The 17,502-nt window shown below is 43.6% G+C and overlaps 1 protein-coding gene across 1 annotated transcript in view; it reads left to right on the forward strand.

Moving 5' to 3' along the window:
• The window catches only part of ALK (ALK receptor tyrosine kinase), a 673,225-nt gene that overhangs the window by 359,252 nt on the left and 296,471 nt on the right, over nt 1–17,502 (forward strand). The window lies entirely within an intron of this gene.

Here is a 17,502-nt window from a genome sequence, read left to right on the forward strand (position 1 = left end):
TAAGGCTCCCCTCAGCACAAAGCTTCACCTTTCTGCAGGATCTTAACCCCAACCTTCGGAGGAGGCATGAGTTCCCTCTCCTCTGTCAATTTCCTGTTGGGGGGAGCCCAGGCCCAGAGGCATGACGTCATATGATGAGGGAGCAAGTGCACGCTGCTGGCAAAGCCAGGACCCATGCCCAAGTTAGCCCTCCAAAGCCCGTCCTTCTGTACTCCCGTCTGTCTATCTGGCTGAACAGCTGCATCAAGAAATCCTCAAACTCACTGCTCTTGGCTTAGAATCTGCAGCCACCCTCCTCTGGCAAAGAAAAACCCATGTCTGTGCTGGGTACCCACACAGCTACCCCATTTATTTAAACCAATCAGTTCTGACCAAAGATCCCAGCTTTTAAAGCCAGCACCATCCTCATGGGAGGACCTGCCAAAGTCATCTAACCCAAAGGGGTACTGACTTGTGGACTTGGAGGTACCAGTCAGTTCCGGCTCCCCTGCGTATTTGCAGCTCCTCACCCTCCAAAGTGGGGACTCCAGCTGTAGCGTGTACCCTTCCCCATCCTGCAATGACAGCCACCTCCTGTCAGGGGATTACTCAGGACTGGGGGGCAGGAAATGATGTTCTGCACCCCAGAGTCCTGCTCTTGGCCTCACCTTTCCAGTCTGGCTCATGGGACAGTACCCGTCTCCTGACATAGACGGCTTCTGTTGCCAGCATATACAACCCTGACTTGTCCTGTAAACAGACCGGCTGGTCTCAGCAGGCTGAGCAAGGTTGAGGCTCCAGGCAGGGCCACATGGAAAGAGGCCACGAGGCATTTGGTCCGGCAAAGATGCCCGACTGCCAAGCTGTGCTGGGTTTCACTTCAGTCAGCCCAGGGGCAGTGTGGCAGGTCTGGCCAGCACTGGGCAAGTGGGGGCCTGTGGCATTCAGCATGCTCCAGCCAAAGTTCTCCTTGCATCCTCCCTGTGTGATAAAGGGGATCAGGAATAAAAAAGGTGATCATTTATTGAAATTGATGCCCTCGAGTGGCAGTGCCACAATGATTTAATTTCAGGCCCAGCATTTTCTCACTTTCAAAGTCATTCAGAGTGTCGGCTTTTCTCTTTTTCCCCTTGGTCTGAATAACACACTAATAAATATACAATAAGGGCTTTAATGTCTGGGTGATTTACACTAAAAAGAGAGAGCCATTCAGAAGCTTTAAAGATAAGTTTTTAAAGCCTTAAAACTCACACCCAGGCTTGTCAGGGGCATATTTCCAGGTAACCTGGTCCTAGGAACAGTCATGCAGTTTGGAGTTCTCTGAGCACAGCATGATCAGGAGACTTGGGTGTTAAGTGTGCTTGGAGGTAGCTCCCACCCAGTGTGAGTTTAGGCAAGTCTCTGAATCTCTATGAACCTCGGCCTTCCCATCTGTAAAATGGTCATAATTGGCACACCTCATGAGGTTGTCACGAGGATGAAATTAGATGATATGCAGAGCAGGTGCTAATGGTGCTTTGTCCCCACTCCTGGCTGCCCCTCAAAGGGGCCTAGGGCCGGCCTTCCCCCAGGCTGCTCTGGGCTATGTGAGGGTGGACACAAGGACAGCCACATTTAGCCATTTCATACCCTATGTTCTCAGAGTGACTGCTGTGTTCCCTAAGATGGGCCCCAAATTATTAGTCCCACTGGCTGTGCCTGGATTCACCATATTTCTCATCCCTGTGAGTAGTATTACTGAAGCAACTACTAAAATGCTAGTCCTCTCTAGAACACCTGGACTTAAAGCCATTAATATGATAGGTCTCAAGTTTTGAGGGTATAAATCAGAACCACACCTTCTACAAAATCTGTATGGCTTAGTCCCATGCAGAGTGATTCTGAGCACCAGTATTTTTAGAATGGAGCATAAGGATTATTATGGCATACCTCAAAAATCAAGAATCATGGCTAACACTTCAGCCTGAATTTGTTGATCACCTATGCTGGTAACTTTTAAACACTAAAGACAGAAGTTAAAAAGAAAGCTTGGAGAAGTGAGATACACTTGTGTGCAAGGTGGAAAGTCCTATTGCCCTTTCATAAGTGGACATGCTAGTAACAAGGTTGACCACCCCTGACCTTATCCTGCCTGCGTGGCCCCATAGGGAGCAATGGGGTGAATCCAAGGCCATGTATGGGACTGGTCTTCACCAGTGGGTCTACTCAAGAAAGATCTGTTATTTTCTCTCTAGAATTACTATGGCTTTAAAGGCACAGGGGACTGAGAAGATTACAGATTGGACTAGAGAGAGCTGGATTTTCCAGAGTCAGAGAGAGTCTCCATCCATTCATCCATCCATCCATCTACCCCACCATCCACACCATCCATCCATCCATTCATCTGACCATCATCCTTTTCTGTTCTTCAGAATATGATGTATTGACTCTCATCTAGGTCCCAGGTTCACAGCAGAGCTGAGGCACTCCTATTTGTCCTCAGGAGGTAGATACTATGCTGTTAATAATCATAACAAATCTCTGTACAGTGCTTGTTCAGGTTACCAGGTGCATCAACTACTGCCAGTCCATCAATTCATTCCATCTTCACTCTGATGTGTATCATATATATTACCATCCTCATTTTATAGATGAGTAAACAGAATCTCAGGTTCAATGATTTTCCCTTAGTCCTAAATAATATACAGAGAAGCACATATCTTTGGGGCCTTTTCTTTTTTTGGGGTGGGTGGGGGGACTCCTATTGTTCCTACAAGGAGGCCTTGTAGTTGAACCCTGGCATCATGCCTGGCTCTGAGGAAACCAACACCTATTCTCATCCAGGCAGGAAAAGTTCTTCTCAAGAAGACTCATCTCATATTTGGTCATCTAATTCTGAGCCACAAGCCCTGAAGGTAGAGACTTAAGGTTTGTGTGTCTTCTTATTCCTCAAAGTGCCCGGCACAGCACCTAGCACATAGTAGGTAGGTGTTCTGTGGTAGGTGAATGGACACCAGATCATTTATGGTAATCTATGATGCAGCTCTTCTTAAACCAGAGCTCTGAGTCTAAAACTTAAAGCCCCATCTTGATCACAGAAGAGTCTCCAATCAATGAAAAGATGAAAGGTATTTTCTTCCCACCCTTACCCCACTCCCAGGGATACATGTATAATCCTCCCTGGGGCTCAGGAAGCAGCTGTCAGAGTGCACCTCAACTGTGAAGGTTGCCACTAAGTACAAAGGACAATTCCTTTCCTGGCAGGTACAACTTTTACTCACGATTGCTTTCATTGATGGGCGTCAAGAAAAATAAATGAAAAGACCATCGGCTTCTGCCGGTTTTGACCTTCGAGATTTGACAGCCCAAGGCTTGTAGTGGGGCTTTTTGAGCTGGTTGCTTTCCTTTTCCCACTTTGCCCTGGATATTTGATGGATTGAGCACTAGGAAGATTAAAGAATTATGAATACCTGTAACCCCTTGGCTTGTGAGAATGGCAGCTTGGAAAATCCCATAATGATAAAAAAAAAAAAAGAATACAAAAAGAAGTCAAAATGCATAAAAACAATCACGTCACATCTAAGAAGTGTTTATTGAGCCTCACCTTTTCCCAGTGGGGAGGGAGATATTAAAACTAGGTGGAGGAATTGAGGTGACAGAATTTAGTGTCAAGGAATTTACTCATTCATTCCGTCATGGATTCCATCCACAAATATTTATGAGTCTTTCTCTGTCCCAAGCACTGGTTAGACTCTGGTGGTTCATCCTGCCTTCAAGGAGCTCACAGTGAGGCTTGATGATGGATAACAAGGGACAGCTATGATGCTGTGGGAACAGGGTTATGATGTGCACAGGGTGTTGCAGAGGGGTGTGGATAATAAGGGACAGCTATGATGCTGTGGGAACAGGGTCAGTTTGTGCACAGGGTGTTGCAGAGGGGTGTGGAGAAGTGTATCCTGAGTGTGCTGGTGGCCAGTAGGCAAGCTGGCCCAGAGAAGACAACCTGAACTGGCTCTGAAGGAAGGAGAGGAGCAGTCAGGTGGAAAATGAGATGAAGGCATGCATGCACAGAGGGACCATGTGTGAGGGCCTGGCAGCTTGAGGAGTGGGGGCTGCACCATCCTCAACCACCCTGCCCCCCTCTGGTCTCTCAGAGTGCTCACACTTCACATACATGTGCCACCGGCTTGTGTAGCAACAGTACCCATCCTCTCCCCACCAAGCCAGTCTCCAAACAGGAGTCTCATCCCTGGGCCCCCTCCCCCACCTCTAGCAAATGTCCTGCTACAAGTGCTGGAAAGATTTCACCCTGGCTCTGGGCTCTTCTCTGATTTTCTCTCCCTCTGTGGTAGTATCTTCCTCCCCAACAAGGACTCCAGATTCCTATAGACAATCCATGTATGCAGCTGATTTCTACCCCATAACAAGTGGACTCAGGGTACAAGCTATTTACACTTTTTGGTCACAGTTGGTTCAGACTCTAGGACTTTCCTATCACCCTCACCCCACCTCTTTTCCAGAAAGAATAGATAGGGCAGTTATTCCTCATGGATTGCCCTCCACCCCCTTCACCACAGAGACCACAGCAAGGAGAGTGGAAGAGTTACTTAGTGCTTACCCCAAGGTGCCAAGCTTTATTCTAAGTGCCTTCCATGTGTCATATCATTTAATATTATGCCCACTGCCACTCAGTGAGGGAGGTAGTTTTATTACGTACATTTTACAATGAAGAAGCTGAAGCTCAGTGAGGTTAAGTAACTTGCCCAGAGTCACACAGCTAGGAAGGAACAAACAAGATCTGAAGCCAGGCAGTCTAGCTGTACAGTCCACACTCCTTCTTGCTATGCTCCAGGCCTCCAGTCACCAACTAATAAGGATTAACCACTATTTATTCTTCATAAATACCTACCTACATATAGTATGTATGTATACATACATGTAGTATATATGTGGTCCTCCCCATAGAGGGCAAAGTTCTAAGACCTTGGCCTACTGAAGAAGCACATTTTGGAAAGCAGGCAGCCTTGAGAACAGGAACTAGAAAGTCTGGCCTGCAGAAGATTATAGGAAGTCCAACCAGGTAACATGGTCCCTGCTTCCCTGTTTCCTGAAGCTCTAGGCCAATCAGAGCTCCCTTGCCTGGGGACACCAGGTCTCTGTTGGTGGTGAAGGAAGCAGAACCAGGAGAGGGAATTCCCTGTTCTTTTCATTGTAACGCAGAGTCTACACCACCAATCCTGATGGCACATGAGTAAAGAAACACCATGAGAGACACCTGGGTGGCTCAGCTGCTGAGCGTATGCCTTCAGCTCAGGGTGTGATACTGGGGTCTGGGATTGAGTCCTGCATCAGGCTCCCCATGAGGAGCTTGCTTCTCTCTCTGTTTATGTCTCTCTCTGTGTGTCTCTCATGAATAAGTAAAGTCTTAAAAAAAAAAAAAAAAAAAACAGAAACACTGAGAGCTGCATAACAGCCCAGCTCTGCTTTATATTTTTTTAAAAAATAAATTATTGGAGTTCAATTTGTCAACATATAGAATAACACCCAGTGCTCATCCCATCAAGTGCCCACCTCAGTGCCTGCCACCCAGTCATCCCCACCCCCCACCCACCTCCCCTTCCACTACCCCCAGTTCATTTCCCAGAGTTAGGAGTCTTTCATGTTCTGTCTCCCTTTCTGATATTTGTATTCATTCCAGGCCTCAACGTAAACCTCCCTGTTTCTGAGCTTCCTTTTTTCCCCTTTGTTTTGCTTCTAGTACCACACTCACATGTCTAGCTAAACTCCTTGTTTTTATAACAGAAATGCATTTTCTTATGGTTCAGAGCTTTAGTTAAGAGCTGTATCAACCATGGGACTTTGCATTTAAAAGGCTTTACAAAATTGACACATAGATTTGGTACAATGTCTGTTCCTGAGAGGATCTTACATCACATTGCTAAGCTCCAAGAAGGTGTGTTCCCACTGCTTTCCAATCGCTGATTGCTTTCCCTCTGTCAATGGGTAAGTCTTGTGAGGGTGAGAAAAGGGAAAGCATGCAGTGAAGGCCGCAGGCTGAGCTTGGGTCATGAGAACTGCCAATGACACCATTCACCCAAGGATGTTCAGGTTATCTGAGGATCTGGGGCCTCCCCACACCCCTCTGGGGAACTTCAGGTATACAGTGGGAATCTGGAAAGAGCTGTGTTGTTTCCCTCCTGGCCCCACTTCTAGACTCAGATTTTGTTCTCTGTCGTATTGTTAATTCTGTGGAATGTTCCTTGAAGTCTTTGAGAATAACAACTTCAGTGGCGACTCCTGGGCATTAGGAAGTTCCAAAAAGGAGCTGGTGGAGAACTTGATGAGAGAACTGGCAGGTAAACATGGCAGGCTGCTAACTTTATGCTTCAGACCCTCCAGGAAACCCTGTGGATCAAGTCCGAGCTCCTTCTAGGCATAACACATGACCCTGATCCGGCCCTCCCCATCTCGACTTACCCTATTTCTTTGGACCCATAATTCATTTATAATAAGCTATTCACAATTGCCCTCACTGAAGCAAGTGATTTCAAGCCTCCATTCCTTCTCCGCCTCTCTGACCACCAAGTACAATCCTTCCCCTCCTTCAGAAAAGAATCCCTTAGCACCCAAGCCTTCCCTGGGACTCCAGACCCACTGCCAGCAGCGTTGATTATATCATTCCTTGCACCCACTTCTGTGGCCTGTTTCACATCTCCGTTGGTGTTCTCAGCCCTACACCACCTTTGTTCTTTTACATGTCTTTCTCACCAATGAGGCGCCCTAAGAATTGGGATGGACATTATTTATTACTGCGTCTCCACTGCCTTATATGGAACCTGACTTGCAGTGTATGCTCAAGAAATGTTTTTTAAATGAACAAACCCCAAATAAATTGGAGCAGGAACTCTTTGAGAATTTAATATATGGTTTTAAGAAAAAAAAAATGCGGGCAGCCCGGGTGGCTCAGTGGCTTAGCACCACCTTCAGTCCCGGGTGTGTTCCTGGAGACCTGGGATCGAGTCCCACGTCAGGCTCCCTGCATGGAGCCTGCTTCTCCCTCTGCCTGTGTCTGTGCCTCTCTCTCTCTCTCTCTCTCTCTCATGAATAAATAAATAAAATTAAAAAAATTCATCTGGAAAGCTCTTGACCAAAATTCCATCTTTATCCTCCATAACATCTCACTTCCTTCCACTCAACACCAGGAAAAATAACTGTCCTCAGCCTGCATCATCTCCATTGGTCTCCCTAACCACCCCACACTGCTAGGCAAATGCTGACATACATCAGCCTTGGACACAAGGTGGTCCCCATACTTCCTGATTGTCTACTGTGGAATTGTCTTAGCTCCTCCGATTTTCCAGGCAATTTCCTATATGTTTCCTATATGTTATCTTCCACAAGAATCTTCTACTTGGTATTTTCCCCAAAATTTCTCCCTTTCTGTAGTTTACTTGTCTTTACATTCCCACTTAAGCACACAGACTCCCGTTGAGATTTTCATCTCTTCTGATGAGCTAAGATGAATTCCAATTGTGGTCTCTCCAACTGTTCCTTAAATATTCCCTCCCAGGACTAAAATTGCTCCCTGACTGCAGGAAATTCTAATCCTTATTCTATTGGATTTTTACCCGACATCCTCAGAGTGATTCCTTCGTCTGGACTTTCTTTTTCTGGTCACTTTGCCTAGAGAGCCACTTGGTACCCAGTGGGGCCTTCTCTCAATATACCCAGTTGATTTCCATTTCTAAAAATCCTCACTTGTCTATTAACTTTCTTGATTAACTTTCTACCACCCTGTCTAACTTAAGACTGTCCCCTACGGGTTCAGGATATTGGTGGCATCGGGTTTGTTGTATGTGGAGTTGAGCCAAGACATTTGTTGATTGGCAAAGCCAGAGTCCAGATGAAAATAAAAACTTTCATGTTGCACTGTCCGTCCATGGTCCTTGAGTCCTTGGTCTTACTCTGTGACTGCATCTCCAATTTCACACTCCCACATGACTATTTATGCTAATTTGAGTTAAAGGCAGAGTTGAGCCAGCAGAACTAGAAAAATATTTTAGTCATAGACTCATCAACCAGAAAAGAACCTTAAAAGTCATTGAATTCAACCCCTTTGCCCCCACCACAAACTAATGCAAGAGCTTCTTCCAAAGCTCATTTGACATCAGCTCACCTGGTTCCAAAAAGTAGGATGCTCACCTTCTTGCAAAGCATACCGCCCCACTGTAGGGTGGCTCTCACAGCTAGAACTTCTTAGCAACCCACTGCCTTTGTAATCTTGAAAAGCTATTGAGTGGCTCTAAAAACTTGTCTAATTTCTTCAAGCCTTCTATATCTCATCCATAAGATGGGAATAGTAATACCTATCTTGGAGGAGCTTTTAGCAATGATAGCTAATATACGTGGAGTGCTTACTGTGTTCTTAGCACCAAGGTATATGATTGCATTTAGTACTGCAATTTTCCTATGAAGTCGTACTGTGAACATGCATACAAGGTACCTAGACTCATTTGAACAGATAATATATGTTAGTTCCCTCTCCTGTTTCACCAGATTTTCACCATTATCTAGTTGATCTTTTGTTTCTTCTCTGGAATCGCATAGAACAAGCCTACTTTCTCCTAACAAGGCAGTTTTTTCTTCCTTTCAGGATAGTTTTCATGTTTCTTCTTAACTTCCTTCCCCCTAGGCTAAACAACTTTAGTTTCTTCTACAGCATATTTTCTGGAGCCACATTCTTCCCAGGTGATCTTAAGTAGCTAAGGGGTCAGAGGCCTGCTCTTCAGGGATCTGGGAACCTCTACCCATCAAAGTAGCATAAGCTTGGCTCAGTCTTCCACCAGCTGCATCCTGCTGTTTCAACCCCAGGCACCCTAAAGTGAGCAACCAGGGAGGCTGCTGGAGCACTTCATCAAAACCATTTTCAAGCCCATTTGCATCTTTCCTTTCCAGTAGAGAATCCTCAAGTTTCTCTTGCAGGCAAAGGAGGTCTTTCTTGTTTGCTATTGACATTCCCAAAAATATCTGATTCAAAAAGAAATTTAATTTCATCCCCAGCTTTCACATCATCTTGCTTTGTTTGTCATCCTTGTGGTCTGCCAGCTTTGCCCCTTTGTTCCCCCTAATTGCCAGAGACATTTTTATACTGAGTAAATTGCATCAGGCTCACTGCAAAATGAATCAATTTGGGAAGCGTATGAGCTGCACTGTTGTCTTAAGTGTGCATTAACATTTAGATGCGTTATTTAAAACGGGTCTGGGGTTAGTGCCAGGGAGATAGCTTCATGACTATTCTGACTCATTCTCTGCAGTCAGACTCCACAGAAGGGAACTGAGGAGCCCTGAAGCCCATCCCAGCCCTGTTTTATTCTCTGTCCCTCTAGGGAGGACTTGAACTAGGTGAGATCTTTTAAGAGCTCAGGTTTGGAAACCTGATTGACAAACTGGGTTTGATTTGGTGATCTCAGAGCAAAGCACAACCAAGAGTAGGAGACAACAGAGAGGAGAGATCCTCTTTCTCTCTCGTCATACATCAGGTGCACACATGACATCTAGGTTTAAGTATAATTCAGATGGCCAGAAGTGTTTGGCAGTAAAACAAAGCATGCACGAAAAAAAGAGAAAGGGAGAGAGAGAGAAAGAGAGAGAGAAGGAGACACTAGCCAACCCTCTCTCGTGTAAAAATTAAACAATGTTTTGAAAGCCAGTGAAAAGGAAAAGCTGCAATCCAGATGATCATGTGGTGATTCAATGAGCTAATTCTTTTATCATCAAGAGAGCCAGGTAATATCTCCATTAGTAACAGAAGGTTTAAAAATTGGAGTGAGTGGCAACACCAGGACAATTGCCTGATTTATGCTTTTTCAATCACCTGGGCTCATAGCCTCAACTGGTAATGGACTCCATCCATCAAAAAATTATTCCATCTGGCATTCTGGTTTCTGAAGAAATCTGGACGTCCTCGTAGAGAATTGGCCGAATGATATAATGCGTGTGAAAGCCCTTAGCACAATGCCTCAGTAAAAGGGTTGAATCTGTTCAGCCTATTTTATGTTCAGAGGTATGATGGTGCATTAGATCCACCAGGGAAATAAAGCATCAATTGTAGAATGCAATAATTAAGATTCCAAAGCCCAGAGATGTTAGCTCTGAAGGTTGTGAGGGTGGCACTTTCTCAGGGTGCTCCTCCCAGACCCCTCAATCCCTGGGCATCCCTTCTTTCTCAGCCCTGAAGGCCCTTTGTAAGGAACAGCTCCATTTGCATGGAAACTCACCAGCTTTGTGTGTTTCTGCCCATTTTTTCCTGAACTTCAGGCAGGCATACATTGTGCTTTCACTCTGGTGTCCTCACAGTCCAAAACAGTGTCTGACACAGAATTGGTATTCAACATATGTTTGTTGACTGAACAAGGAGAACTCAAAAATATTGGCATGCTGCTTTCTGAGCTGAATCAGTAGATGCTGAATAAGGGTATCTCACACCTTTGTGCTACACAGGCCTGAAACCATAAGATCCCTGACCAGAGACAGAAAACGATGCATCGAGACCACTGCCAACCAGTGCATTGCCTTAAAATAACAATAGCTACCGCTTGTATAGTGCTTACTATATTGTGGGTGTTGTTCTGAATGCCCTAACCTATATTCACTCATTTATCTTCACAACAGTTCTGGGAGGTAGACATACCATTTTTATCCACATTTATGGATGAGGACACTGAACCTGTCGACAGCTATAAACGACCAGAGCAGGAATTTGAACCCACAGGGTCTCACACCAGGGTCCATGACCACCACACTATATGATGCAAGCTCTCCAAAAGAGATGTGACAGGGGCTCTCCCCAGGCCTCCCTGAGGCATTTCACAGGTGGTCCTGTCAGGTGACATGTTGACAAGGCAGACACCAGTGAGAAGAGACTGTTCTCTATGTTTCACCTGAAATGGTATCTCAACCACCTACCCAGGGACATAGCACACAGGAGAGAGAAGTTGGCCCCTTAATTCAGCTACCTTTAGCCCTGGGAGTAGGATGCTATGCAAAGACTCAGGTATGGTGCTGGTTTGGAGAAAATGAGATCAGAACCATTGCAGGCTTTCAGTGAAAGCAAGAGAGAAGGTCCCTGCACAGCCCAATGTCCCAAGGACATGAGTAGAGAGAAGGAGGAGGCACATCAGACTTGTAGTCCAACTGAACCTCCAGTAGTCATTTAGTCTTTCCATTCATGGGTGGAAGTAACAAACCACTCAGCAGAGGGGCACATACATAATGTATTATTGGAGAAACTGAGGCAACATGGAAATAACATAGTCTGCTATGGACCAATGTGGACTTGCACATTAAATAACACATTCTGCTGCTCAGCTGGGACCAGACTCCAGCTCTCTCACTGCTGGAAGCCCTGCTCAAGTCATCGGACCCTGCTCTCTCTTTAGCCTTGCTCAGCCAGCCTTGAACTGGCCTTGAATGTCGGTGTAAAGAGGCTTCCCAAAAGCTCTAGAGGAAAAGTGAAAAACATTTCTCTTTTCCAGTTGGCTTATGACAATAACTTCCTCCAGTTGAACTCTCCCCTCCTGCCAATGCCTTCTGATGCCTGCATTTAATTGCTTTTAAACAGAAAGCCGCTGTGATCAGAGACTTCAGAATTACATCTGCATCTTTTGTGCTGAAACTGTTTTACCATCTGCTTCTAAAACGGAGTATAGGTTGATTTTGATAAAACCAGTGTAGGTCCAGTGAAGTCTTGTTATAATTGATTGTCTGCTTACATGATTGGGGAAAGAAAATTATTTATTGATTCTCGATTCAAAAAGAAATTCAACAAACACGTTTCCCACAACCACATGATTCCACTCTGACCCCTCTGTCTTGGTGAGATTGTGCCCCGTGGCCCACCCCTTCCCCTCTTCCCATCCAAGGTTGCCTTTCTCTTTGTCTTTGTTCATTCATTCATGCATGCATGCATTCATTTAATAAATACTCAGTATATTTAGTATTCCTCTACTACATGCAGAGAAGTGTGCGAAGCAGTGGGAATTGAGCTGGGAATAAGCAGAAGCCACTGCTGTCCTCATGATGGTTATATTCTAGAAGGGGAAATGAATGCTACATTAATGACATGTATCATCAGGCAGTTATCATAGTGATACATGATAGAGGACTACAGGCTCCTGTGAGCACTTATAAGAGGAAGGCTTGACCCAGGCTAGGGGATCAGTGAAGCCTTCCCAAGGATGTGGCATTTGAACTGAAGTCTGAAGGAAGAGTGCTAATATGACACTGTGGCAAGATCCTTTCAGGGAGTGGTAATGGCATATGAATGCTCAGAAGGGAAAGAGATGGGATGTATTTCTGAGAAAATCAAGGCAGACTCATGCATGGGGGCCTGTAGGTGAAAGAGGACTGGCTGGAGAAAAGGATGGGGAGAAAGATACACAGGGGGGGATTAGGTACATTCAAGAATGCAACCTTTATCTTAAGCCATAGAAAGCTGCTGTAGAGTTTAAAGGATAGGACTGTCAGTGAATTGGATGTAGAGCAGTGGTGGGTATAGAGACCCCAGACTTTCACAGCAGCCCAAGGGACAGGAGGGTAGCCTTGACTAGAGAGTGCAGATACTGAGTAAAGAAGAGACTTGTATGTATCTATGTATGAGGTGCAATAGGCAGGTTTAGTGATGGATTGGATACAGGTGGAAGAGAGGAAGGTATTTTTGTTTTGACCAGTTGGGTGGGTGGAACCATTCACTAGAACAGGCAAAAATGAAGGAGGCACATGCATGGAAAGGAAGGTAGAAAGTGCAGTTTGGAGATATTGAGTCTTTAGTAACTTATAAACATCCAAGTGAATATGCAGATAGACACAGAGGTCTGGAGATCAGAAAAAAAGATCTGGGCTAGAGAAAAAAAATTAGAGTTCTTGGTATGTTGGCAAGACCTTGGAGCCAATTGGAGCATATTAAATGCTTATGGAATTAACTGGTAATGAATCACAAACCTAAATGTAAAATCTAAAACTATAGAATATCTGGAAGGAAACATAAGAGAAAATCTCTGCAAACTGGGAATAAGCAAAGATTTTCTAGATGGCACACATAAAGCATAAACTATAAAACAAAATATTGATCGGTTTGATTAGAATTCATCAAAATTTAAAACTTGCTTTTCAAAGGATTGCAATTTAAAAATATAAAACCAAGTCACAGAATTGGAGAAAATATTTGAGATTGTACATATATATTTCAAAAGGCTTATACCCACCTCCTTAAGAAATGGGCAAAATATTTTAGTAGGCACTACACAGGAATATAAAATTACCATTACTCGTATAAAAAGATGCTCAACATCATGAGTCATCAGGAAAATTAGAATAGTTAAAATTAGAAAGACTGGCCATACCAAGAATTAGAAAGAATGAGAAGGAGCTAGAACTCTCATAGGCTGCTAATGAAAATGTAAGACGGTATAACCACTTTGGAAAGTAATTTGGAATTCTCTCTAAAAATTAGACATACACCTACCATACAACCCAGCCATTTCAATCCTAGATATTTACCCAAAATAATAAAAAGATAGATTTACACAAAGATTTGCACATTAAAATTTATAGCAACTTTATTCACAGTAGTCCCAAAATGGAAATGACCCAATTGTCTAGCAACACGTGAGTGGATAAATAAACTGTGCTTTGTGTATACAATGAAACACTATCCAGCAACAAAAAAAAATGAACTACTGATACTTACAGCAACATAGATGGATCTCAAAATAATTAATTATGCCAAGACAAAGAAACCAGCCACAAAGACCACATAGTGTGTGCTTCCACTCATATATAATTTTAGGAAATGCAATCTAATCAACTAACCTACAGTGACAGAGGCAAGACAGTGGTTTTCTGAGAAGTGTAGCAGGACTTACTACAAAGGGGCAGAGAACATTTAGGCTGTGGTGGGGGGATAATGGAAATGTTCTATGCTTTGAATGTAGTTATGGTTTCCTGATGTAACAACTGTTAAAACTCTTTCAACTGTGCACTTTAAATGGATGTCATTTATTGCACATAAATTATACCTTAATGTAGTTAATGTAGTTGACTTAAAAAAATACCTAGAGGGAGAAGAGTGGGAAGACAAGATCTGAGAATAAAGGTAGCAAAAGGGAGGTGGGGAGATGGATGTATATGTGCACACAGGCTGAAGAACTTAAGTGTGAAGGGTTGGTGAGAGATGGTAGCTGGAGGGGCAGAGGGATCAAGGCAACTGACTCATGTCCCACTTGTCCTTTGGTCTGACTTTCGTGGCGCAGATACAACTAGTCAAGATGGAGCCCCTGACTCATTAAGGCCTCCCAGGAGACTTCAACCACTCTTTTCTCTTCTCCTCTCAGCTCTGTACAACTGTCTAGACCAAAACAACACTCCAGTGTTCCATGTGATCAGATAATGCCTATAGGTCACTATATTCAATTCCTCATTTCCTTAGTCTATCAATATCCACTGCTATTTTTGTTTACAAACTGTTTTGCGTAGGTGTTTACAGTTTCTCCAGAGACTGTTCTTTTGCTACTAAATATTGAAATTTTGCCATAAGCTAGGCACTTTACAAATATTGTACATATTGAATACTTGTAACAACTTATGAAGTAAATGTTATTAACTTCAGTTTACAGAGAAGGGAACAACTAAGGGCTCAGGGAAATTAAGCAATAAGCAATAGAAGGGGGATTTGAACTTAGTTCTTTGTGAATTCTGAGTTCTCAGTTCTTTCTGAGTTCTAGAGCCTGCTCATAAGCATTTGTAGATATGGCTTTTTTCCAGCTGGGGCCATATTTTATACTGATTTTGTATACCTTTGCAATGGGTATGGTGCTGAGCATATTGCAGATGATAAATATTGATTTATTCATTGATTGAATAATGTATGTGCTTTAACTAATATTTTAATATTCAACTAATATTTTAATGCTTCTTTAAAATAGCAACCACCTGCCACCAGAGTCTCTAAAGGGGCTTTAAGAATGTCAATTACTAGGTACATTTTGTCCTTGCTAGAGCATATTAAGAAATTAATTAAAAGGTCCCCAGACTTTTTGCCACTCTCTGGGTGGGAGCAGAGAAAGGCAGGTCAGTTTCCTTCTCTCTGCTCAGTCCAACTACCTTTTCACCCCTTCCCTTCAAGAGGCCACAGGAATGTTGGGGAATTGTGGCCACTTCCACTGATCACCCTGGCCCAGACCCAATGTAAGAGCTTCCATTATAGCCATGACCCCATAGGGAATCCTGGAACAGAGAGTGGTGATTAAAACCACTGCTTGGTTCGCCTTTCTTCTTCTTCTTCTTCTTCTTCTTCTTCTTCTTCTTCTTCTTCTTCTTCTTCTTCTTCTTCTTCTCCTTCTTCTTCTAAATGCAATTCTTTTTTTAAAGATTTTATTTATTTGAGAGACTCTGTGTGTGTGTGTGTGTGTGTGTGTGTGTGTGTGTGTGTGTGCACAATAGCAGGAGCAGGGGGAAGGGGGCTGCAGAGGGAGAGGACAAAAACAGAATCAAAATCCCCGCTGAGCAGGGAGCCTGCCGCCAGCTCCATCCCAGGACCCTGGGATCATGACCTGAGCCAAAACCAGGAGTCAGACCCTTAACCAATTGAGCTACCCAGGCGCCCTGGCTGGTCTTCTTCTGATTGCAAAATGACAACTCCCAAACTTTAAATACAAACAGATCACAATTGCTAAACATAAAAACTACCTTTCAATTGCCTTGCAGATAAAGTCTGCTCTCTAGTTCTCTCTCTGTCTCTCCTTTTTAAAATGTCTCTCTCCAACCCTTCCTTCTTTCTTTCTGCCTACCTAATGTCCAAAAAGGCTGCATTATAGTTGCTTACCTAAAAGGTTCTTTTAGCTGTAAAAAGCATTCTGTGAAAAAGACATTGGAACTAGACTCCAATTATGTGTCCTTGATTTTTGCGTAATTTAGTGAGTTACTGTTCTTTGAATCAGTGGGGAATAGGAATTCATTCGTGAATAATGGTTTCCAAAGATTCATGAGGACCCAGATGAGGCACTTGCCTAGAAGGTAGAAAGGCTCTTTTCTTCCAGATTTCAGAATTTATATTCAATGAAAAGCATAAGAGTAGGAGGTACTGAAAGGGATTGTACAAGCAAGTGCAGAAAGCTTTTGCTAATCTAATTCACTCTTAAATCAGCCTTCTCCATGGTTGAAGGAATTGCTGTTCTCCTTAAGCTTTTCTATCTTGGATACATTTTTTTAAATAAGCTTCTTTTAATGTATTTAATGTATCAGAGGAAACCAGGGATGTGTTGAAGATGCTTCAGTGAGAGATGAAGCTGAAATCAGTAATGCTGGAAAAGGTCAAAGACAGAATTGTTATTTAAATATTGAATACCCAAAATTTTCTACAAGTTGCTTATCAACATTCACAAAAGTCAGTGTCCTTTTCCTGTAAAAGCTTTTATTACAAGGAAACCTCCTACATATGAACATTGGCACTGTGGCCTGTGTGTGTGTGTGTGTGTGTGTGTGTGTGTGTGCGTGCGCGCACGCGTGCATGTACTTACCAAACAAGTGACTTTTTACAGCATGACTTGAGTATCCTTCTTCCCTGACTGTTCAAAACTGGGGGTACCTGCACATACTACTCACGTCCCACTTCTAACCTTTTTTCCTTCCCATTAAAGTAAATACCTACTGAGTCAGAATCACCAAGGGAGGAGCCTGGGCATATCTTTAATAATACACCCCAGATGGCTCCCTTGACTGGGATGGCTTGGGAAAGGAATTGGAGGGTCTGAAGCAGAGTTTCTCAAGGTTTGTTGTGCATGCGAATCACCTGGGATCTAGTTAAATGCAGATTCTTTTTCAGTAGGTCAGGATTGGACTTAAAATCTGCATTTGTAGCAAGGTCCCAGATGATGCTGGTGCCGCTCCAGCCGTTCTGTGTAGCAAAGGTCTAAAGGAAATGCATCCAAATGTCCACACACAAATATTAATTGGAGCTAGAGGTGGGAATAGTTAGAGGACATAGTGCACCTGCTGTTCTCCTGGCTCACATGATGTGTGATGGTAGAAACAATTTTTGAGAAAGCCAGTATGGCCCTGTGGGACAAAAGTTTCTCAGGGCACTCACCAAGTTCTAGATGAGGCCTTTAATTTTGCAGGGCCAGATATGTTCAGGATTCCGTCTAACCACACTCCCAGAAAACATATGCAAGTCATATATGCTAATTTTTAAATGTCCAGTAAAACATACAATGATTGGTGAGAATCCTATCTGTGGCCAGCCAGTGTGTTCTCTGCCTACAATCAACTCTACATGGGCAGCCAAAATATCAGATTCAGATCAGCAGGTGGCTTGGCAAGCAGCTTGACCTGCCTTTTCTGCTCCTATTCTAAGAAGTCCTTTCTTCTCTTGAAGAGTTTGGGTTCAGATCATTTCTTTATCTGTCAAAAATGAAACCCTCCTAAGCCCCAGGTGCTGTGTAGAGCACTGAGGTCACAGAAATGTTAGTGCAAATTGAGCCCTGATCT

The sequence above is a fragment of the Vulpes vulpes genome, chromosome 8 (assembly GCF_048418805.1).
Source record: "Vulpes vulpes isolate BD-2025 chromosome 8, VulVul3, whole genome shotgun sequence".
NCBI lineage: Eukaryota > Metazoa > Chordata > Mammalia > Carnivora > Canidae > Vulpes > Vulpes vulpes.